Source organism: Saccostrea cucullata, unplaced genomic scaffold (genome assembly GCF_032062105.1).
Source record: "Saccostrea cucullata isolate Sc308-1 unplaced genomic scaffold, CSIRO_AGI_Scuc_v1 ctg90, whole genome shotgun sequence".
In the NCBI taxonomy this organism is placed as follows: domain Eukaryota; kingdom Metazoa; phylum Mollusca; class Bivalvia; order Ostreida; family Ostreidae; genus Saccostrea; species Saccostrea cuccullata.
In genome coordinates, this window is record NW_026940868.1 from 865,353 (window position 1) to 891,297 (window position 25,945).

Below are 25,945 nucleotides of genomic sequence, written 5' to 3' on the forward strand. Positions count from 1 at the left end.
AATAATCTTGTATCAGTTTTCATCTTTGAGAAGGGCAGAGAGGAGTATAGGACAGACAGATAGACAGTGGCGAGCTACACAACAAAAAGGAAAGCATTGCAAGGATCCAGATACGGAGTATCCACCATGACAACAGGCCAACTATAGTCAACATGGTAAGAGTCGAGCTGTTTTTGTTGCAATGTTGGATTATGATTTCTGTTGAGAATGCGATGAGAACTACTAGTATACATCAAAGATCCGATAATTCATCTTGAAAGCACCAAAGGTTTCATTGCTATGGAAAAAGGACACTTCAACAACTTAACAAAATACTTTACAAATATCGGCAAAAACTCGTTCAATTTAAGCATGAATTCGCTTTGCCCTCTTTTTCTAACAAAGGCTTAGAATGAACTCAAAACATGGTACTTGAAAAATTGACATTTATTTTTTTTAGTTGTTTTTACAAGATCTAGACTGAATCTAAGTTATGCCTCTAAACTTTCCACTGATAGAATGAAGAGTGGCTGGATATGTCGCCACTTAGCAACCAGGATCGACCAAGGGAAAGGTTTGGTTTTTGTATTAAAACCAATTATAAGGTGAGCTGAATTGTTTCTTTAGCTTTTATTTCTATGCAAAATACCCTCTTATCCTTTTTATTATAACTAACATTTGCACACTTTCCCTTTTGTAATTGTCTCTCCCTCTAACAATTTTTTGCGTGCATTTTTCATGTATTTCTGTTTCTGTTTTTTTTTAATTCATTTTGACTTTACTAATCTTCTGTCAGTTTCTCTCTTTGACCAGGGCAGAGAGGAGTAAAGTACAGACAGAAAGTGGCCGGCCACACAACAAACATAATGACATAACATGGATCTGAACACTGCATACTTCAGGCAAACAAAAATAAAATGTGGTAAGACACTGTATTTGTCCTCTTTTTTGGAATACCCGGTATTTGAATTCTGAACTCTTTTGATTCAAATGATTCACTTGTTTGATAACTTTCCACATTTCAGTCAATAGACAAAAAGCTTAGCAAAAATCAGCCCCTCTCAATCAATCGGCATAATGACTCTTCAAGCAGAGGGCCAAAAGTAAGGAACTAGAGAAGGAATTCGTCTGATCAACTACTGAAAACTTTAGATGATAAGGTAAGATTCCAATTTTTTTTTCTTGACACTTTGCTAAATTTAACTATGTTCAAATATGAGATAGGCAATGTCCTATTTGACCTCTAAACTTTCAATTGGCAGACTATATGACAGCAGATATCCCCCTCCTCAAAAAGGCCAAGACTTGTAGCCATTTAGCAACCAAGGATCATGGAAAAGGTTTGGATTTTGTAATAACACCAGATATGAGGTGAGCTGAAATGTTTCTTTAGATTGTATTTCTAAGCGCTACTTTTTTCTAACATTACTAATACATGCACTTTCCCTTCCTTATTGTCTTTCATTGTAATACATGTATAATGTACCGGTATGTAAATGTATTTTAAATATATTATTATTCTGTCTTGCTTTTAAAACATTTTGACTTGAATAATCTTGTATCAGTTTTCATCTTTGAGAATGGCAGAGAGGAGTATAGGACAGACAGATAGACAGTGGCGGTCTGGCGGGCTGCACAACAAAAAGGAGAGCATTGCAAGGATCCAGATACGGAGTATCCACCATGACAACAGGCCAACTATAGTCAACTTGGTAAGAGTCGAGCTGCTTTTGTTGCAATGTTGGATTATGATTTCTGTTGAGAATGCGATGAGAACTACTAGTATACATAAAAGATTTTTAAAATGTTTAAGGGAAATTTACTGCAATCAAAAGTGGGACAGATTTGGCAATGGGTTTATAAGAAAAGTTAGATCCAAGAGTTCATTTTGAAAGTACCAAAGGCCTCATTGCTATGCAAAACAGGACACTTTTACAACTTAACAAAATACTCCAGCAAAAATCGACAAAAATAGCTCAAGTCCAATTTATGCATGGATTCCCTAGCCCTTTGTTTTCAAATATAGCGGTCTCATTCTTTAAGATATTGACATATTTTTTTAGTCTGAATCAAAGTTTTATCTTTAGACTTTCCATTGATAGGATGAAGAGCAACAGGATATGTGGGCATTTAGCAGCCAGGAAAGGTTTGGTTTTTGTATTTAAATCCAGACATGAGGTGAGCTGAATTTTTTCTTTGATTTTTATTTCTTTGCAAAATACCCTCTTATTCCTTTTCTTATACATGTAACTAACATTTGCACTTTCCTTTTTGTAATTGTCTCTGTTTCTTACACATTTATTTTTTGTATGCAATTTCATTGTTTTCTTTGATTTTGTTTTGAATTCTTTTTGACTTTACTTATCGTCTATTAGTTTCTCTCTTTGACAAGGGCCGGGAGGAGTAACGTACAGACAGACAGACAGACAGTGGCCGGTCACACAACAAAGAGGAGTACATATTAACAAGGATCTGAACACAATATTACTTCAGCCATACAAAAGTCAAATGTGGTAAGAAACTTCATTTGTTGCCATTATAGAATTTTTGATTTTTGAACTTATTTGATCCAATGATTCACTTGTTTGAGCTCTTTCCATGTTTCATATTACAGACAAAAAGTTTAGCAAGAATTTACACTCTTTATAAGTAAGCTCAATGACTTATCAAGCAGAGGGCCAAAAGAAAGCAACATTGAGAAGGAATTAATCGGATCAACTACTGTCAACTTAAGATGATAAGGTAAGTTCTAAGTTTTTTTCTTGACGCTTTGCTAATTCTAACTTGTTTTCAAATGAGAAAGACAATGTCCCATTTGACCCTTAACTTTCATTTGACAGACTATTAGTATATGGCAGATATCCCCTTCCCCCAAAAGGGGCAAGACATGTAGCCACTTACCAACTAAGGACCATGGAAAAGGTTTGGTTTTTGCGTTAAAATCAGATATGAGGTGAGCTGAATTGTTTCTCAGGTTGTATTTTTAAGCCCCATCCTTTTCTAACATTACTAACACATGCACTTTCGCTTTGTCATTGTCTTTCTTTGTTTATATGTATTTTAAATACATGTATATAATATTATTCTGTGTTGTTTAAAAAAAAAGCATTTTGGACTTAATAATCTTGTATCAGTTTCCATTTTCGAAAAAGACAGACAGACAGTGGCAGACTGCACAACAAAGCAGAAAGCATTGCAAGGATCCGCGGACAAAGAGTATTCACTATGACACTGTGCCAACACTAACCAACTTGGTAAGAAACACACTGCGTTTGTTGCAATTTTGGATTATGATTTCTGTTGAGAATGTGATATAATAAGAACTACTCATAAAAGTTTTTAAAAAACACGTTTTTAGGTCACCTGAGTAAACTCAGGTGACCTATTGCTATCCGTTTTCGTCCGTCGTCGTCCGTCGTGTGTCGTGTGTTAACATTTGAACATTTTCAGCTTCTTCTCTGCAACCACTGAACCAATTTCAACCAAATTTGGCACAAAGCATCTATGGGTGAAGGGGAACAAAAATTGTGAATTTCATGATCCCTGCCCCCCTGGGGCCTGAGGGGTGGGGCCAAAACCACTAAAATTAATGCAATCTTTAAAAATCTTCTTCTTTACTCCTGGACATCAAGCAGTCAAACTATTTGCATGATTGTAATCAGCATTGAGTCCTCTACCAAAATTGTGAAATTCATGGCCCTGGGGTCAGGGGTTCTAGTGCTAGGGCGGGGCTAAATAAGTATATAGTGAAAATGCATTATTTCTTTGAAAATCTTCTTCTCTGCTCCTTGGTATTAAATAAACCAACTAAGTACATAGTTATGATGAGCAAGAGTGCCTCTACCAAAATTGTGAATTTTATGGCCCCAGGGTCAGGGGTTCTGGTGTTAGGGTGGGGCTCTATTGATTATATAGTAAAAATACATGATTTCTTTGAAAATCTTCTTCTCTGCCCCTGGGTATTAAATAAACCAAGTAAGTAAATAGTTATGATGAGCAAGAGTGCCTCTACCAAAATTGTGAATTTTATGGCCCCAGGGTCAAGGGTTCTGGTGTTGGGGGGGGGGGGCTCTATTGATTATATAGTGAAATTACATGAATTCTTTGAAAATCTTCTTCTCTGCTCTTAGGTATTAAATAAACTAACTAAGTGCATAGTTATGATGAGCAAGAGTGCCTCTACAAAAATTGTGAATTTTATGGCCCCAGCGTCAATGGTTCTGGTGGGGGGGGGACTTTATTGTTTATAAAGTGAAAATACATGAATTCTTTGAAAATCTTCTTCTCTGCTCTTAGGTATTAAATAAACTAACTAAGTGCATAGTTATGATGAGCAAGAGTGCCTCTACAAAAATTGTGAATTTTATGGCCCCAGCGTCAATGGTTCTGGTGGGGGGGGGGGGGACTTTATTGTTTATAAAGTGAAAATACATGAATTCTTTGAAAATCTTCTTCTCTGCTCCTAGGTATTAAATAAACTAAGTAAGTGCATAGTTATGATGAGCAAGAATGCCTCTTCTAAAATTATGAATTTCATTGCCCCAGGGTGGGTTCTGGTGTTAGGGTGGGGCTCTATTGATTATATAGTGAAAATACATTAAATCTTTGAAAATTTTCTTCTCTGTCTCTGGGTATGAAGCAGATGAACTACCTATATAGTTATGATGAGCAAGGGCCCTAATCTTGCAGAATTGTGAATTTCAAGGCCCCAGGGTCACTCTACTTATATACTGAAAATGAATTAATTGTTTGAAATCTGGTCCTTTGTATTTATAAAACATTTATTTACTTTTTGATAGGCAATTTTAAGGGTGCCTTTTAAAATTTTGTGCAACCTAGGGTCAGGGGTTTATGTCAGAGTGTTAGGGGCACTACTGATTATTGATGAATATTACTGATTAGTTGGAGTGCATTTTTGTTCCCCTACCCTGGGTATGGGTATTCAGTAACCAAGCTAAGCAACTGCTAAGTTTATTGTTATGATGATCAATGGTGCCCTTTCAAAATTGTGAATGCCATATAGCATCTGGCTTAAAACATGAATCAAATTCAATACACTGTAACTGGAAAGTTGTTGCATAATGCTCAGGTGACCTATAAGGCCCGTGGGCCTCTTGTTAATGAAAATCTACTGTAACCCAACGTGGAAAAAATCTAGCAATGAGTGTATAAGGAAAGTTAATACCCAAGAATTTTTGAAAGTACCAAAGGTTTCATTGCTATGCAAAATAGGACACTTCAGCAACTTAACAAATACTCTAGCGAAAACCGGCAAATTTTAAAACAACTCGTTGAATTTATGCCAGAATTTCTTTTGCCCTTTGATTTCAAACAAAGGTTAGAAATAACTAAAACATGGTATTATTAAAGTAGGTCTCATTCTTGAAAATTTGGCAAAAAATTTATAATTGTTTTCACAAGATCTAGCCTAAATCCAAGTTTTACCTTTAGTCTTTCCACTGAGAGGAGGAAGAGCAGCAGGATATGTAGCCACTTAGCAGCCAGGATCGACCAAGGGAAAGGTTTGGTTTCAGTCTTAAATAAAAGCCAAACATCAGGTGAGTTGAAATGTTTCTTTGATCTCTATGCAAAATACTCCCCCTTCCCCATTTTTATGACTAATATTTGCACTTTCTCTTTGTAATTGTCTCTCTTTCTAACAAAATATTTTTTGTATGCATCTTTTCATGTCTTTTTTTTTCTTGTCTCTCTATCTAACAATTTTTTTGTATGCTTTTTTTCATATGTGTGCTTTTTTTTGTTTTGTTTTGCTTGCTGTATGTAATTCTTTTTGACTTTACTAATCGTCTGTCAGTTTCTATCTTTGACAAGGGCTGGAAGAAATGTAGACAGACAGACATACAGTGTCCGGATGAACATCAAAGAGGAGGACATAACAAGAATCTGAACACATTATTACTTCAGGCAAACAAAAGTCTAATGTGGTAAGAACCTGCATTTGTTGTTATTGTGGAATTTTGATTTCTGAACTCATTTGATCCAAATCATTCACTTGTCTGATTTCTTTTCATGTTTCATTCAATAGACGAAAATTAAGAATCAGCCCCTCTGTGTAGGTTGACTCAATGACCTATCAACCAGAGCACCAAAAGTAAGCAAGACTGAGTTTGTCCGATCAACCACTGCAAATGTTGTAGAATACAGAAAGATTCGTTTTTTAAATCTGTTTTTCTTCAAATTTTTGTTATCAATTGTGTTCACACAAGCTAGACAGAATCCCAAGTTGACCTCTAACTTTCAATTGGCAGGCTGGAAGCAGCAAGAAGCAAACCAAAGACCCCAGAAAAGGTTTGGATTTTGTATTAAAAACCAGACATGAGGTGAGCTGAATTGTTTCTTTAACTTGTGTTTCTAAGCCCTACTTCTTTCTATCATTAATAACACGTGCACATTCCCTTTCTTATGGTTTTGTCTTAGTACCTTCATCTTATGTGTTTTGAATAAATCAGTATTCTGTCTTGTTTTTTAAAAATCTTCTTGGACTTGAATAATCTTGTATCAGTTTCTGTCTTTGAGAAAGTCGGAGAAGAGTATAGGACAGACAGACAGATGGACAGTGGTCGGTCGTACATCAAATAGGAGAGCATTGCAAGGATCAAGATACAGAGTGTCCACTATGACAACGGGCCACTGATAACCAACTTGGTAAGAAATTATAACTGCATTTGTTGTAACTTTGGAATTTTTTGTTTTCTATTCTCACTTGATCCCAATTGTGTAATTGTTTATTCTCTTTCTATTTTTCATTCAACAGATGAAATGCTTGGCAAGAATCAGTCCTAGTGCCGTCTTGATGACTCTTCAATGAGAGGTTGAAGAGTTAAGATGCCAATCTAGTCATCATATGAAGAGTCCAGTACACTGCGGACAAATCACAGGTAAAATTGAAAAGATAAATTAAAACCTCCTTGCTCTTCTATCTCTGTGGGGATTTATGTTACATTTGATCAACTGAAGGAAACATTGCTCTTTGACATCTGTTTTTTTTTCTTTATAAGAAGAGGATTTAGTTATCATGGAGCAATATTGAATAGGAGTTTGCCAAACCAACAACTGCCAACTTTGGATGATGCGGTAAGAAGCAGGCTTTTTTACGTGACATTTTTATTATTCATAGATTAAGTTCACTTGAGCTAGACCGTTTCCCATTTGATCCCTAAACTCATTAATTGACAGGATGAATGAGAGCAGCCCCCCCCCCCCGAGGTAGCAACACATGTAGCCAATAATTAAGCAACCAAGGACCACAGAAAAGGTTTTGTTTTTGTATTAAAAACCTGACATGAGGTGAGTTGAATGGTTTCTTTAGCTTGTATTTCCAAGACCTATCTTCTTTCTAACCTTACTAACACATGCACTTTTCCTCTGTAATTGTCTCTCTTTGTTGATATGTATTTTAAATAAATTATTATTCCGTTTTGTATTTAAAAATCCTTTAGGACTTGAATAATCTTGTATCAGTTTCTGTCTTTTGAGATGGGCGTAGAGGAGTATAAGACAGACAGACAGACAGACAGTGGCCAATAGCACAACAAATAGGAGAGCATTGCAAGAATCTGGATACAGAGTATTCACTATGGCAACAGGCCAACAATAATCAACTTGGTAAGACACAACTGCATCGTTGCAATTTTTTTTTTTTTTTTGTTCTCTATTCTCACCTGATTCCTAATGTTCACTTATATGATCTCTTTCTATTTTTAGCTCACCTCAACGAAGTTGGGGGAGCTTATGTAATACCCTCGGCGTCGGCGTCGGTGTCGGTGTCGGTGTCGGCGTCGGTGTCGGCGTCGGCGTCCCGGGTTAAGGTTAAGTTTTTTGGAGCAGTTTTCTTTTTAAGTACTTCTATGTCCTATATTGATTAGACATGCATGGAAGATGGTTCTAGTGTGTTTCATTGTACCAGTCAAAGTTTCAGATGCTGCAATTTTAGCAAAGGAATGACCAGGTTAATGTTTTTGGAGCAGGTTAACATTTTTGGTGCAGTTTTTGGTGTAGGTTTCATTTCCAAGTAACTATAAGCCCTATGTTAACCAAACTTGCATGGATGATACATCTAAGGATGCATACTACCGGGCTTGCTTCGGATGCTGAATCTGACCTACTTTTTCTGGTTGAGTGAACAGGTTAAAGTTTTTTGGTGCAGGTTTCATTTCCAACTATCTGTAAGTCCTATGTTGACCAAACTTGCATGGATGATACATCTAAGGATGGATACTACCAGGCTTGCTTCGGATGCTGAATCTGACCTACATTTTCCGGTTGAGTGAACAGGTTAAAGTTTTTGGTGCAGGTTTCATTTCCAAGTAACTATAAGCCCTATGTTGACCAAACTTGCATGGATGATACATCTAAGGATGCATACTACCGGGCTTGCTTCGGATGCTGAATCTGACCTACATTTTCCAGTTGAGTGAACAGGTTAAAGTGTTTGGAGCAGGTTTCATTTGCAAGTAACTTTAAGCCCTATGTTGACCAAACTTGCATGGATGATAAATCTAAGGATGCACACTACCGGGCTTGCTTCGGATACTGAATCTGACCTACATTTTCCGGTTGAGTGAACAAGTAAAAGTTTTTGGTGCAGGTTTCATTTCCAAGTAACTATGAGTTCTTTAATGACCAATCTTGCATGGATGATACATCTTAGGATGCATACTACCAGGCTTGCTTCGGATGCTGAATCTGACCTACATTTTGTGGATGAGTGAAAATGTTAGTTTTTGATGTATGTTTCATTTCCAATTAACTATGAGCCTTATAATGTGCAAACTTGCATGGACGATACATCTTAGGATGCACACTAATGGACTTGCTTCGGATGCTGAATTCGACATATATATTTTTCAGATAATAGACCAGGTTAAAGTTATGGTTGCAGGTCTATTACCAAAAAACTTTAAGGCTTTTATAACATTGTATAAACCAAACTTGCACAAATGTTGCATCAAGAGATGAAAACTCAAATTTGCTTTAGATGCTGAATTACATTTTCATGAAGAAGAACTACTTTAAATTTTTTATGTTGGTCTACTTCAAAGTATCAGATCAAAATTGCTTAGATATTTTCATTTTTGGAATGTACATTTTTTGTTGGTTAATTGTGTGACTTTGCCTTATTTAAAGACAACATTCGTTGAGGTGAGCTCTGTAATCTCTGATTACCTATGTTTCAATCAACAGACACAAACTTGCCAAGAATCAGTCCCGCTGCGGGGGTCAACAGGCTGACTCCTCAATGAGAGCACCAAGAGTAATGATGGGCAACAGTCCTAACATGGAATTGACAGTAAGAGACAAACTGTGAAATTTTCTCATTTAGAGTTTGAAAAAGCCCTTGTATTGACTTTCATTTAATTTTTTAATCAAAAATAGACTTGACTCCATCCTCCTATTTGGGAGCAATCTGGTATCAAAAGGAGAGTCCAGCACACAGCGGCCAATTCTAAAGGTTCTAATAAGTTATGCCTCCTTACTCTTTTATCTCTTTCTGGATTTATGTTACATTTGATCAACTGAAGGAAAGAAATATGTAATGTTTCAGTTGTAAATCGCTTTGGATTTGGTGGAAAATAAGCATTTTTGTAGTTTTTTGTCAATAAACATATGCCCCCCCCCCCATGTCACACAAAAAGCCTTGGTATGAATTTGTGAAATAACAGTCCATATTACCTGTAAAAAGGAATTTTTGTAACACGGGGGGAAAGATGTTTTAAAAATATTTTCCGTTTTCTGTTGCTTTCTATAGTAAAAAAACCCATAAGTTTCGCCAAAATTTTAGAGCCATCTCTCTTTGTTTTCCCAAAAAAGTATTGTTTTATGAAAATCCATATAATTATTTATAAAAAATATCAATTCATCGAACATGTTAACTTTTAAAAATTTACTTGGAGGTAGGCGGGAGAACAATACTATCGTTCGCAGTTCTTAAGAAATTTGACTTCTCTTTTTTCTTTATCAGAAGGGGATATGACTATCATGGAGCAACATTGAATAGGAGTTTACCGAATCAAAACTGCCATCTTTGGATGATGTGGTAAGATGCAGGCTCTTTTCCATGAGATTTTGATTATTTATATATTGTGTTCGCATGACCTAGATTGAGTTCCATTTGACCCCTACACTTTTTAATTGAGAGCTCATATGACAGTACGACCCACCAGAAGAGAAAACCATTGCAAGGATCCAAATATGGATTTGTGCTATGACACCAGGCAAACAATGGTCAACTTGGTAAGACACAACTGCATTCATTGCAATTTTGGCTTTTTTGTTTTCTGTTCTCACTTGAAGCAAATGTCCACTTGTTTAATCTCCTTCTATTTTTCATCAACAGACATAAACTTGCCAAGAATCAGTCCCGCTGCAGGGGTCAACTGGATGACTCCTCAATGAGAGCCCCAAGAGTAATGATGAGCAATATTCCTAACATGGAATTGACAGTAAGAGATGAACTTTCTCTGTAAAAATATCTCCTTTAGTTATTTGACAAAGTCTCGACATATTTTTCTTCTTTTATTGACTTTCATTTATTATTATTATTTTTTTTGTGAAAAATAGACTTTCCTCCATCCTCCTGTTTAAGAGCAATCTGGTATCAAAAGGAGAGCCCAGCACACAGCGGTCAATTCTACGGGTAAGGCTGAGAAGATTTAGTTATACATCCTTGTTCTTTTATCTCTTTCTGGATTTAAGTTGCATTTGATCAACTGAGGGAAACTTAGATCTTTGACATCTGTTTTTTTTTTTATCAGAATGGGATTAAGCTGTCATGGAGCAACATTTAAAAGGATTTTGCCGAATCAACAATTACCATCTTTGGATGAAGCGGTAAGATGTAGGCTCTTTTCCATGACATTTTGATTAATTTTATAAATTGTGTTCAGATGAGCTAGAATGAGTCCCATTTGACCTCTAAACTGTTTAATTGACAGGCTGTTTGATAGAAGGTCCCACCGAAAGCAGCCAAACCTGTAGCCAATTAGCAACTAAGGACTAAGTAAAAAGGTTTTTGTATTAAAAACTAGATATGAGGTGAGCTGAATAATTTCTTTAGTTCGATTTCTAAGTTAAACTCTTTCAAACATAACTAGCACATGTACTTTCCCATTGTAATACAGACAGTGGCAGACATACAAACAGTGGCAGGCTATACAACAAAAAGCAGAGCATTGCAAGGATGCAGATACAGAGTACCACTATGACAACAAGGCAACAATAGACAACTTGGTAAGAAACAACTGCATTTGTTGCATTTGGGGTTTTTTGTTTTGTTTTCTATTCTCACTTGATCCAATTGATGGATTTGCTTAATATCTCTATTTTTTCTATCTACAGACAAAAAGCTTGACAAAAATCAGTCTTGCTGTTGAGGTCGTGTGGATTACTCTTAAATGAGAGCACCAATAGTAAGGATGGACAACATTCCTAACATGGAATTGAGGGTAAGAGACAGATTTCTCCTTGTGAAATTTTCTCATTTAGTTATTTGACAACTTTTTAACATTTTACCCCTTTTATTGTCTTTCATTTAATTGTCTTAATGAAGAAAGACTTGCCTCCATCCTCCTGTTTGAGAGAAATCTAGTCATCAAAAGAAGAGTCCAATACACTTCGATCAATTCTGCAGGTAAGTTAGAGAAGAAAAAATAATATCTCATTGCTTTGTTCACTCTTTTTGATCGTATGTTACATTTGCTAAACAGAAGGATAATTAGAACTATTTATTTAGCAGAAGGGGATTTGCCTAGCTTGGTGGAACAATGAATAACAGTCTGCAGAATGAACAACTGCAAACTTTTGATGATGTGGTAAGGTGGGGAATTTTTTATGACATGTTGTATGCTTTAACATTTGAACATTTTGTTCTTTTGAAACCACTGGACCAATTTCAACCAAATTTGGCATATAGCATCTATGGGTGAAGGGGAACAAAAATTGTGAATTTCATAGTCTCTGCCTCCCTGAGGCCTGGGGGGTGGGGCAAAAACCACTAAAATTAGTGCAATCTTTAAAAATCTTCTTCTTTACTCCTGGACATCAAGCAGTCCAACTGTTGGTATGATTGTAATCAGCATTGAGTCTTCTGCCAAAATTATGAAATTCATGGCCCCAGGGTCAGGGGTTCTGGTTTTAGAGCGGGGCTCTATTGATTATACAGTAAAAATACATAAATTCTATGGAAACCTTCTTCTCTGATACTGGGTATTAAATAAACTAATTAAGTACATAGTTCTGATGAGTAAGAGTGCCTCTACCAAAATTGTGAATTTTATGGCCCCAGGGTCAGGGATTATGGTGTTAGGGCGGAGCTGTATTGATTATATAGTGAAACTGCATTATTTCTTTGAAAATCTTCTTCTCTGTTCCTGAGTATTAAATAAACTAATTAAGTACATAGTTCTGATGAGCATGAGTGTCTTTACAAAAATTGTGAATTTTATGGCCCCAGGGTCAGGGATTCTGGTATTAGGGTGGGGCTCTATTGACTATATAGTGAAAATGCATTAAATCTTTGAAAATCTTCTTCTCTTGTCCTAGGTATTATGTAAACTAACTAAGTACATAGTTCTGATGAGCAAGAGTGCTTCTACCAAAATTGTGAATTTTATGTCCCCAGGGTCAGGGGTTCTGGTGTTAAGGCGGGGCTCCATTGAATATTGATTATATAGTAAAAAGGCATTTATTCTTTGAAAAGCTTCTTCTCTATTTCTAGGTATTAAATAAACTAATTAAGGACATAGTTATGATGAGCAAGAATGCTTCTACCAAAATTGCGAATTTTATGACCCCATGGTTAGGGGTTATGGTGTGAGGGCGTGGCTCTATAATGATTATATAGTGATAATACATTACATCTATGAAAATCTTTTTCTCTACCATGGGAAAACTATTTATATAGTTATGATGTGCAAGGGCTATTCTTCCAGAATTGTGAATTTCAAGGCCCCTGGGTCAGGGATCCCAAAGAGAGGGGGGGGGGGTCTACTTATATACTGAAAATGAATTGTTTCAAAATCTGCTCCTTGGTATTAATCAAACATTTTTGATAAGCAAGTGTGCCTTTTCAAAAATTGTGCAATTTGTAGACCTAGGGTCAGGGGTTCATGTGTGATAGGGGCACTCCTGATTATTGCTGAATATTACTGATTAGTTGACATGCATTTTTGTTCCCCTACCCTGATTATGGGTATGAAGTAAACAAACTAAACAATTGCTAAGTGTATAGTTATGATTAGCAATGGTGCCTCTTTCAAAATTGTGAATGCCATAGCTTAAAACATGAACCAAAGTCAATCATTTGAAAGTTGTTGCATGATGCTCAGGTGACCTATAAGGCCCATGGGCCTCTTGTTTATGACATGTTGTATATAAATAGATTGTGTTCATTTGGGGCATACTGAGTCCATACATTTTCAATTGACAGGCTGAATGACCGCAAGTTCCTTCGGAAGCAGCTGGACACATTTCCGTTAAGCAACAACGGATTGCTAGAAGGTTTGGTTTTTGTCTTAGAAACCAGACATGAGGTGAGTTGATTGTTTTTTCTTTTGGTACATTTCTCAATAATTTTTTTGATTTAACTAATCTTGTATTAGTTTCTATCTTTGAAAGGGACAGAATGGAGGATAGAGCAGCCGGGCACGCAAAGAAGAGGAGGAAATATTATAAGGATCCAAAGTATCTACCATGAAAACAGGTAAAAATAGCAAACATGGTAAGAAACGCAATGTATTTGTTGCACTTTTTGATTTTTATGTCAACTGAGTAACTCAGGTGACCTATTGCTATCTGTTTTCGTCCGTCGTCGTCCGTCGTCCGCCGTCCGTTGTGTGTTAACATTTGAACATTTTCAGCTTCTTCTTTGAACCACTGAACCAATTTCAACCAAATTTGGTATACAGCATTTATGGGTGAAGCAAAACATAAATTGTGAAATTAGTATTGCAATCTTTAAAAATCTCCTTCTTTACTCCTGGACATCAAGCAGGCAAACTGTTGGCATGAATGTATTGAGCATTGAGTCCTCTACCAAAATTGTGAAATTCATGGCCCCAGGGTCAGGGGTTCTAGTGCTAGGGCAGGGCTATATAGATTATATAGTGAAAATGCATTATTTCTTTAAAAATCTTCTTCTCTCCTTCTGGGTATTTAATAAACTAACTAAATACATAGTTATGATGAGCAAGAGTGCCTCTTCCAAAACTGTGAATTTTATGGCCCCGGGGTCAGGGGTTCTGGTGTTAGGGCGGGGTTCTATTGATTTTATAGTGAAAATGCATTATTTCTATGAAAATCTTCTTCACTGCTTCTAGGTAATAAATAAACTAACTAAGCACATAGTTATGATGAGCAAGACTGCATCTTCCAAAATTTAGAATTTTATGGCCCCAGGGCCAGGGGTTCTAGTGCTAGGGCAAAGCTATATAGATTATATAGTGAAACTGCATTATTTCTTTGAAAATCTTCTTCTCTCTTCCTGGGTATTAAATAAACTAACTAAGCACATAGTTATGATGAGGAAGAGCGCCTCTTCCAAAATTTTGAATTTTATGGCCCCAGGGTCAGGGGTTCTAGTGTTAGGGAGGGGCTATATAGATTGTATAATGAAAATGCATTATTTCTTTGAAAATCATCTTCTTCTCTCCTTCTGGATATTTAATAAACTAATTATAAAGTGAACCTCTTCCAAAATTGTGAATTTTATGGCCCCAGGGTCAGGGGTTCTGGTGTTAGGGCGGGGCTCTATTGATTATAAAGTGAAACTGCATTATTTATTCTTCTTCTACACTTCTAGGTAATAAATAAACTAACTAAGCACATAGTTATGATGAGCAAGAGCGCCTCTTCCAAAATTGTGAATTTTATGGCCCCAGGGCTAGGGGTTCTAGTGCTAAGAGGAGATATATAGATTATATAGTGAAAATGCATGTATTCTTTGAAAATCTTCTCTGCTTCTGGGTATCAAATAAACTGACTAAGCACATAGTTATGATAAACAAGAGGGTCTCTTCCAAACTTTTATAGTCAGCATTAATGCTTTGAAATCTGCTCTTCGGTATTAATCAACCATTTTATGATAAAATTTGCAAAATTTTGAAATATGTGGCTCCAGGGTCAGTAGTTCCTTTGGGGTGAGGTGCAAAACTTGTTATAAAGTGGAAGTGCATTTTCTCTTTGTTACTTTTATTAACCTCTGGGTATTAAAAAAATAGAGTAAGCATGCTAAGTTTATAATTATGATAAGCAATGGTGCCTCTTTCAAAATTGTGAATTGTGAATTTCATGGCCTCTGGTTTAAAACACGAACCAAAGTTATTTGTTTGAAAGTTGTTACACAATACTCAGGTGACCTATAAGGCCCTTGGGCCTCTTGTTGTTTTCTGTTCTCACTTGATTTTTGTTTTCTGTCCTTACTTGATCTGAGTGGTACACCAGTTTGACCTCTTTCTATGTTTAATGTAACAGATGTACAGTTTGGCAGGAATCAGCCTTTCTATGGAGTACGATTTGATCGCTCTGTTCCAGAGCACAGAGTGTAAGAATGGACAACAGTCGATAATGTGGAATTGAGGGTAAGGGGTAAACTTCTACCATGTGAGATTTTATTTCCCTTTGCTATTTTATGAAATATTTGCACTTTTTTGTTCTTGACTCCATTTTTTACTGAGTTTACTCAGGTGACCTATTGCTATCTGTTTACGTCCGTCTTCGTTCGTCGTTTGTCGTTCGTCGTCCGTCGTGTGTTAACATTTCAACACTTTCAGCTTCTTCTCTGAAACCACTGAACCAATTTCAACCAATTTTGGCATATAGCATCTATGGGTAAAGGGGAACAAAAATTGTTAATTTCATGGTCCCTACCCCCCTGGGGCCTGGGGGTGTGGCCAAAACCACTAAAATTATTGCAATCTTTAAAAATCTTCTTCTTTACTCCTGGAAATCAAACAGTCAAACTTTTGGCATGATTGTTATCAGCATTCAGTCCTCTACCAAAATTTTGAAATTCATGGCCCCAGGGTCAGGGGTTCTAGTGCTAGGGTGGGGCTCTATTGATTACATAGTGAAAATGCATTATTTCTTTGAAAATCTTCTTCTTGCTCCTGAGTATCAAATGAACTAACTTAGTATATAGTTATAATGAGCAAGAATGTGTCTTCTAAAATTGTGAATTTTATGGCCTCAGGGTCAGGGGTTCTGGAGTTAGTGCGGGGCTCTATTGATTATATAGTGAAAATGCATTAATTCTTTGAAAATCTTATTCTCTGCTTCTGCACATAGTCATGATGAGCAAGAGTACCTCTTCTAAATTGTGAATTTTATGGCCCCAAGGTCAGTGGTTCTGGTGTAATGGCGGGGCTCCATTGATTATAAAGTGAAAATGCATTAATTCTTTGAAAATCTTCATCTCTGCTCCTGAGTATTAAATAAACTAAGTACATAGTTATGATGAGCAAGAATGTCTCTACCAAAATTGTGAATTTTATGGCCCCAGGGTCAGGGGTTCTGGTGTTAGGGTGGGGCTCTATAATGATTATATAGTGAAAATACATAAATTCTTTGAAAATCTTCTTCTCTGCTCCTGGGTAATAAGCAGATGAACTACCTATATAGTTATGATGTGCAAGGGTTCTTCTTTCAGAATTGTGAATTTCCAGGCCCCTGGGTCAGGGATACCATGGGGGGGGGGCACTATTTATATACTGAAAGTGAAAATGAATTGTTTGAAATCTGATCCTTGGTATTAATCAAACATTTTTGATAAGCAAGTGTGCCTTTTCAAAAATTGTGCAATGTGTGGACCTAGGGTCAGGGGTTCATGTGTGGTAGGGGCACTTCTGATTATTGCTGAATATTACTGATTAGTTGATATGCATTTTTTGTTCCCTTACCCTGCCTTTGGGTATTAAGGAAGCTAAGTAACCAAACTAAGCAATTGCTAAGTTCATAGTTATGATTAGCAATGGTGCCAGCCTCTTTCAAAAGTTTGAATGCCATAGCATCTACCTTAAAACATGAACCAAATTATATCAATTGAAAGTTGTTGCATGATTCTCAGGTGACCTGTAAGGCCCATGGGTCTCTTGTTTTTCATTTACAGATAGAAGTATTGTCCTATTACCTATTTGAGAGCAGTCGGTTCCCCTAAGAAGAGTCCAGTGATTAATCCCCTTTTTTCACTTTGCAGATGCAGCTTGCATAAAGCAACTATCAACGACAGGCAGTTTGGAATGATGTGGTAAAGATTATATCACCTTTTATGGCACGCTTTTTATTTGCTTTAACAAGATCTAGAGTTAGACCCATTTTGACCTCTAAGCTTTCCATTGATATGATGTAGAGCCAAATGGCCCATTGAAAACAATAAGACTTAGAGTCACTTAGCAACCAAAGATCAAGGAAAGGTTAGATTTTTGTTTTAAAACCAGATATAATAGGTGAGATGAATTGGTTTTGGGGCATGCTTTTAAATTATTTTTTTTAAATAAACTTATCTCATATTAGTTTTTAAGATTGACTAGGACACAGTGGAGAAGGAAGAACAGACAGATGTTGCCGGCCAGACTTCTAAGAGTGACCATTGCAAGGATCCAGGCACGTAGAATCTACTGTGAAAACAGGCCAATAATAGTTAAAGTGGTAAGAATTTTACTGCATTTGTTTCTCTTTTGGATTATTGTTTCTTTTTCTCACTTGTCTTAATGTTGCACTTGTAATATTTCATTCTATGTTTAAGTCAACAGAAGATGCTCAAGAAGAGTCAATCCTATGGATGACGACTTGATCACTCTCAACCAGAGAGGACATATACAAACATTCCTAACACGGATTTGAGAGTAAGACACAAACTCCCCTTTTGTATGAATTCAGTTCTGTTTGTCATTTGTTGAAGTCTTTGCGAGTTATATTGCTGTTTAGTTCTATTCGATTTTTGTTTTATAGATGAACAGAAGACTTGTCTCCTTTTCCATCTGAGAGCAGCCTGCTTTCCAAAAAGAGTCCAGTGAAATGAGGCACGAAAACTGGTAAGAAGATTATAGTGTTGCTCTGCTCACTCTGTCTCAGTTGAAACTACATCTGCTTAACTAATGGAGACTTAATACTTTAACGTTTTTTGTTTTCATAGGTTGGGAGTTTTAGCTGCATGGCGTGGACGAACATTCAATAGGAGATTCCCTAACAACTACTGCTAACTTGGGATGATTCGGTAAGATTTAGGCTCTTTATCTTGTATATTTTCCTATTTGAGCTCACCTGAGCTAAAAGCTTAATGAATGTTTTTTATTAACAGGCAGACGGTTAACGAAGCCCCAGTCCCATGTCTAAAAACATACGGTCGTGATTGAGGAAGGATTAAAAGAGTACTGATGACTACAACCCATATTGATTTAAAACTGTATCTAGATATTTGTTATTGTTAAGAGCATTTATTCATGTAGCATGTAAACTAAGCTATTTCTATTCAAATTTTATTGAATGTGCTTGTATTATTTGTTTTTAGTTTAGATTATGTTTTTATCTCTGTTGTTTTTATTAATTTTGTTTTGTTTTTGTACCTGTCATATGTACTGTTTGTTGTGTTTGGTTATTATTATTTGTATCTGCAGGCTTCTAAACGAGCTTGTACTTAAGTTTGGTAATTGTGAGATTCCCTTTCTTTAACTATTTCTAATCTTGATGAGATACCTGATTATGAAAATTCCTGTGGCAAACATGTCCTTATCAAACACTTAACTTTTTTACTTCATTTACTTGAACGTATCACTTATTGTTAGGAATATGTTAATGCCTTCGGTATCTTCAACAAACTTAAAGTGATTCGGGTTTTTGTAACCATCTATATTCTAGTACATATATTTGTTTTCGGTTTGATTAAAAAAAATACGTATGACCTTTAAATAAGACCTGCCCTTACCAAACTAACACTTATGGTTCTTAAGCTATTTTTATATCATTGATCCAGGTATGTTATTTTATGATCTTACGCTTACCTTTAATATCTTTAACTAAATGTACCCAAAACTAAATTTGCACTAATCTTTGAGCTTTGAAAATTATATTAATACTGTATCTGTGGCATCTGAATCAAACTTCCCTTACCAAACGTTTACTTTTGAAATGTCTAAATACACTAGTTTTTCTTTAATCCAAGATTAAATCTTTAATTGAGTTGATACTTACGTCGGGGAGTTCAAATCCCACTGAGGGACGTGGAGTCTAGACCTTCGGATGAGACCGTATAAACCGAAGGCCCATGGCGCAGTAGGTGCTGGCACGAAAAAGATTCCTCACTGCTCAATAGTCCTACCTTCCGAGCATAGGTCATAAATTTGCAGTCCTCCAACGGCAAGTGGTGGCGTCTCAATATGAGTGACAAATGCTCGAAAAGGGAGTAGAATAAACAAACTATAAAATATCTAAATAATTTATCCAAGTACTTGACATTTTTATGAATAAATAAATATCCTTGGATCTTCAACAACTTGCGCTTCTGTAGCTTTATTGAAATGAGTTAAGTATTTGTTATTGTTAAAAGTATTTAAATAAAATCCCTGACATCTTAAACAAACTTCCACACAAATTATTTGTATGAGTATATTAATGAACGCCTGTGGCATCTTAAAGAGCTCTTATGAAACTTGCATTCTGCTGTTTTATTTACCTTATTTAAGCATTTTATATTGTTACGCAGTTACTAGTAAACCTAACCTGGCCTTGCCAAACTAGCTCCTCTGTTTTAATTTAATTAATCAAAGAATTTGTTTTCTTGTTCAAGAATTTGCACTTTAATTGTTTAATCTACTTTTAATAGTAATAATAATAATTGTAATTATAAAAACATATACATTTGATAGTGTTATTAATAACTATGGAATATTGACCAAACTATCCTAAGCAAACTTGCATTTTTTGTTCAGGGTATTTCAATAAATGTGGCATATTAACTAAACTTGACATTACCATACTTGCACTTATGTCCTTATTTTGTTATTGTTATGTGTATGTACAATCATTTTTTTCACTAAGGTTAAACTGTTAAACTTTCCTTTATCAAACTTGCATTCTGTTGTTTTATTCTTTTAATTTAGACTTTTGTTATATGTACGTATCTTTATCATTTAAGCCAAACTTACCCTTACCAAACTTGCACTTTACCAAACTTGCACTTCTGTTGTATTTTTATTTTATATAGGCATGTGTTGTTATAAGTATATACGTGTAAATGGTTTATTTTTTCATTTGAGCCAAACTTGCCTTACTAAACTTGCAATTTTTCTGTTTATTTATTTGGACACATGTCTAATTCAATTTAGACATGATAATGTTAAAAATTTGTACATCTTTTTCATTAAAGCCAAACTTGTCCTTACCAAACTTGCAGTTTTGCTGTTTAATTAATTCTATTTAGACGTGTGTTATTGATATAAGTGTGTGCGTATCGGTTTTAATTTACACCAGACTTGTTTTATCAAACTTGCATTGAAGCCATACTTGCCTTACCAAACTTGCACTTTTGTTATTTTATTACTAGTAATTCTATTTAGACGTGTGTTTTTGACATAAGTATCAGTTTCAGTTTAAGCCAAACTTGTCCTTACCAAACTTACACTTTTGTTATTTTATTAATTCTATTTAGACATACGTTATTGTTATAAATGTACATATATTTTTCATTTAAGCCAAACTTGCCTTACCAAACTTGCACTTTTGTTATTTTATTTCTGCTAAGACATTTGTTATTGTATTAAGTATGAACGTATTTTTTCATTAAGACTAAACTAGCCTTACCAAACTTGCATTTTTGTTGTTTTATTAATTTTTTTTAGATATATGTTATTAAGATAAGTGTGAAATTAATATCTTTTTAATTTAAGCCAAACTTGCCTTACCAAACTTGCAATTTTGCTATTTTATTAATTCTATTTTAGGCATACGTTTTTTTATAAGCGTGTACGTTACTTTTTCATATCATATTTTTAATTTAAGCCAAACTTGCCTTACCAAACTTGCACTTTTGTTTTATATTATTTATTTTATTTAGACGTGTGTTATTGTATATAAGTGTGCGTATTTTTAATTTAAGCCAAACTTGCCTTACCAAACTTGCACTGTTGTTTTATTACTTTATTTATTATCTTTATACACGTTTTTGGTAGAGTGTGTGCGTATTTTTAATTTAAGCCAAACTTGCCTTACCAAACTTGCACTGTTGTTTTATTAATTTTATTTAGACATATGTTATTGGTAGAGTGTGTGCGTATTTTTAATTTAAGCCAAACTTGCCTTACCAAACTTGCACTGTTGTTTTATAAATTTTATTTAGACATACGTTATTTATAGAGTGTGTGCGTATTTTTAATTTAAGCCAAACTTGCCTTACCAAACTTGCACTTTTGTTATTTTATTAATTTCATTTAGACATATATTATTGTCATAAATGAGTTCATATCTTCTTCATTTAAGCCAAACTTGCCTTACCAAACTTGCACTTTTGTTATTTTATATTTTTGTTTTTGACACTCATATGTTATTGATTATAAGTGCGTGCGTATTTTTAATTTAAGCCAAACTTGCCTTACCAAACTTGCACTGTTGTTTTATTAATTTTATTTAGACATATGTTATTGGTAGAGTGTGTGCGTATTTTTAATTTAAGCCAAACTTGCCTTACCAAACTTGCACTTTGTTGTTTTATTAATTTTATTTAGACATATGTTATTGAAGTAAGTATTTGATTATCATTTTTAATTTAAGCCAAACTTGCCTTACCAAACTTGCACTTTGTTTTGTTTTATTAATTTTATTTAGACATATGTTATTGATAGAGTGTGTGCGTATTTGTAATTTAAGCCAAACTTGCCTTACCAAACTTGCACTGTTGTTTTATTATTTTATTTAGACATATGTTATTGATAGAGTGTGTGCGTATTTTTAATTTAAGCCAAACTTGCCTTACCAAACTTGCACTGTTGTTTTATTAAAAAATTGTTTTGGATGTTTACGCATTTTTTTTTTCATTTAAGCCAAACTTGTGCCTTTGTTATTTAATTAATCCCATTTAGACATATGTTAATGTAATAGAGTGTATGTATCTTTTTCATTTAAGCCAAACTTGCCTTACCAAACTTGCACTTGTGTTTTTGTTTTTTATTAATTCTGTTTAGACTCATGTTTTTGAAATTAGTATGTAGGCATCTCTATCATTTAAGCAAAACTTGCCTCACCAAACTTGCAATTTTTTGTTTTATTAATTTTATTTAGACATATGTTATTGATAGAGTGTGTGCGTATTTTTAATTTAAGCCAAACTTGCCTTACCAAACTTGCACTTTGTTGTTTTATTAATTTTATTTAGACATGTTATTGACGTAAGTGTGTGATGATCATTTTTAATTTAAGCCAAACTTGCCTTACCAAACTTGCACTGTTGTTTTTTTTTCATTTAAGCCAAATTGATAGAGTGTGTGCCTTTGTTATTTAACTTGCAACTTTGTTGTTTTATTATTTAGTTCACATTATGTTATTGTAATTAGTGTGTACGTATCTGTTTCTTTTAAGCCAAACTTGCCTAACCAAACTTGCACTTTTATTGTTTTATTCATTATTTTACATATTTATTGAAGTGAAATTTTGTCGTTAAATGCCTTACCAAACTTAAGTTTACATTATTAAGCCAAACTTTTGCCTTACCAAACTTGCAATTTTGTTGTTTTATTTAATTTTATTTAAGTATTGTTATTGTTGTAAGTGTGCACATATTTTTTTAATTTAAGCCAAACTTGTTGTTTTATTACCAAACTTGCACTTTTTTGCCTTTTTTTTTTTTTATTTTTAAAGTGTGTACATATTAAGCAAATTTATGTAAAACATATACCAAGTGTTGCACTTTGTGTACTGTTTTTGTTGTCAATTTAAATCATATAAGCCAAACTTGCCTTACCAAACTTGCACTTTGTTTTTTTAATTTATTAGAATATTTTATTTTAAAGTGTGTGCGTATATTTTTTTAATTTAAGCCAAACTTTTGCATTTTTTTACCAAACTTGCATTTGTACTGGAGTGACTTCTATTTTATTACAAAACGTATATAATGTCATATTTATTTTCAAAGTACCATAAATTTGCAATACAGCTTACTTTATGAATGTAAAAAATTTAAATAAAAATTTGTACATGTATGTATGCTAATCCGTTTTGGAGATAATACAAAACGCGAAATAAATAGTGAAGTAAATGGATGGTTGTTCTAAACAAATCATTTATGATATTCTAATTTCTACTATGTTCTTCGATTAATTATTTTTTTTCAACAAACGGTGATATTATTGTCATTTGTTTATTTGTTCAAAATCCCTATAACAAATTTTTTCTCATATCGAGACACCACCACTTGGCCGGTGGAGGGCTGCAAATTTATACCTATACTCGGCACTCGAGGCCATTGAGCAATGAAGGATCTTTTTTGTGCCAGCACCAACTGCGACACGGGACTTCGGCTTGTGGAGTCACATCCGAAGGACCGGTCTCCACGTCCCTCAGTGGGATTCGAACCCGCGACGTAAGGATCAACGTCTTTAACTACTGCACCATACGAACGACTACTAAAAATGGTATAAACTAGCTGCTGTGAAATTCTATCAAATTGTTCATACTATAGTTCTGATATGACTGAATTTAAATTTTGTGTACATTTTTTATATACTATTCAAATTGTTAAATTCATGGTTGGCGGGGCAACAAAATGAGGGAATCACAATTTGTTTATAGAAATGTTATAAAAATTTTTCCTTTTTACAAAAAGCCAGGAAAGCTATAATTTATACCTATAGCATACTCGAGGTAATTTCATAAATATAAAATTTGGTTGCATAACCACAATAGGTATAACAAAGGGGAAATTATAACTCATCACCACAGTTAATCAGGTGAGCGATGTGGTCCATGGGCCTCTTGTTTGATGACTCATAGTTTTACCATGGATGCTAAAAATAAATAATCGTTTAACATTTTAAAACTTTACACCACATGATTAGTCCAATATCACAAGATTAACAACTGTAAATTTAATCTTTAGTATAAGTATACAACATTAGAACTAAAAGCTCTTGAGAGACTTCTGATTTTATATACCGTATTTTTTATTATGAGAAGAATTTCAATAAATTTTACATCTTCACCAATCTTCACAAGACTACTAAAAATGATGTAAATATACTTTATACATGAAATCAATAAACCTGTGGTTCTTAACCATATTTTAATTAAAATTTTGTGTGTGTGTGTGGGGGGGGTGGGGGTATATAAATACCTGTTGCTTGCATTCATTCATAAGCGCGCACATGAAGGTTTATTATCTTAATTGAATTTATGGTATTTCAAGTGACATATGTACCAAACTTACACTTACCAAACTTAATATTTATTTGCTTTTTTTTACTGCATATTTGTACGATTTTTTTTATATACTTTGTATACTGAAATATAAATTTTTTTTTGTACTTTTATTTTTTTTAACTTTTAAAAGTGTTAAGTGTATATTGTTTTTTGCATACGTCCTAAACTGTAAATTAATGATTTTTTTTTAAATTATAGGATTTTTAAATGTCCAAATTTGTTATTATGAATAAAAAATATTTAAGATGTGTTTTTTTTAAGTATTTGAAATAACAAAATATGCAATTTGTGAATCAATTTGCAAAATTTTGTACTAGACAAATGTAAAGTTATGAAATTTGCATAAAGGTTTATGAGGTTTTTTTTTTTAATTATGATTAAAGAACATTTTTAAGATTGACCCAATTTTACTGATTTGTATATACTAAAATGGATTTATCTTGTAATAATTTAATCATTTTTAAGTCCTCAGTTTTATTTAATTTTATATACATGTAGTTAGGTTTGTAAGAATGAGGGTCTGCCATTCCTGACGCTGACCTTGCATTTGCCGCAGACACACAGGTTTCCATAGTTTTTCTGCTTAGTTATCTATGGTTTTTCCTGGGCGGCAAGGGAGGCATAGAGATACTAGTAGGTCATAAGGTTTTTTCCTGTCATTTTTTACATGTATCTCTGTGTTTTTTGTGTTTCATTTTCATAATAAAATTAAATAAAGGAGTGATTTTTTATTGTGAATTTTGAATGAAAATGCAGACATTTCTTTGTTCATCATTGTGGATACTTTAATCATTACCACAAATGTATTTACCTTCATGGCATGTTCTAAGTGTATTTCATCAATATGGTTTGCGCTATGACGAAATGACCCACCTTTAAGATGTGCTAAGTTACATGATTTCACATTTCATCCATAAACCAAAGTTCAAGGTCGTAAATTTATACATTCTGTCTTTATGAAACACTATCATTTCCGAGCGATATTTCAAGAAGATTTTGAGCTTTTGCAATGTAATTTTATACCGAAACTCCCTAGGACCTCTCTCACCCCTCTCAAAGTGTCCCGTCCCGTTTGTTTTATTAGTATTTGTTGTATTACATGTTGCTATTTTTAGCTCAGGGGCATGAGGAGAGTTGTTACGTATAAAACAGGTTCTCGGTGGACTTTATATTCTTATTACATCTACTAGAACTGTTTAATAAAGGTTAAATTAGATATCGTGCATTGTGTAAAATTTTGACAATATCGAACGTGAATATATACATATATGTGACTTCATCTTTGCATATATAATATAGGTTTTTGTGTTTGTCCGAATATAGCAAATATATATGTCAGTGTAAGGAAAGTGAAAAGTATAACAATATTTGTCGACTTTGTTTGGGCAAAATGCAATTTGGCTTCCCTTCTAACACCAACTGTTTGTCTTCGCAAACGACGCCAGGCAAATAGTTTAGATCTTGGGTCCGACAAAAGGCTTGTTGTTTTCAAACTCAGTCAGTTAATGTATAATGTTAGTAATGAAACGAAGGAAATAATTAAAAAATG

General features: G+C 34.3%; 3 long non-coding RNA genes across 3 annotated transcripts; all 3 read left to right on the forward strand.

Moving 5' to 3' along the window:
* Nucleotides 1-7,048: 7,048 nt before the first annotated feature.
* On the forward strand, nucleotides 7,049-11,444 carry LOC134256498 (uncharacterized). Its single transcript, XR_009989733.1, has 3 exons — nucleotides 7,049-7,074; nucleotides 10,935-11,229; nucleotides 11,338-11,444. It is a non-coding gene; the product is annotated as an uncharacterized LOC134256498 (long non-coding RNA).
* LOC134256501 (uncharacterized) lies at nucleotides 7,204-9,451 on the forward strand. Its single transcript, XR_009989734.1, has 3 exons — nucleotides 7,204-7,605; nucleotides 9,184-9,289; nucleotides 9,376-9,451. It is a non-coding gene; the product is annotated as an uncharacterized LOC134256501 (long non-coding RNA).
* Nucleotides 11,445-17,947: 6,503 nt separating the features above from the next.
* Nucleotides 17,948-19,253, forward strand: LOC134256511 (uncharacterized). The gene is made up of 3 exons (XR_009989737.1): nucleotides 17,948-18,026; nucleotides 18,128-18,208; nucleotides 18,293-19,253. It is a non-coding gene; the product is annotated as an uncharacterized LOC134256511 (long non-coding RNA).
* The last annotated feature ends 6,692 nt before the right edge of the window (nucleotides 19,254-25,945 follow it).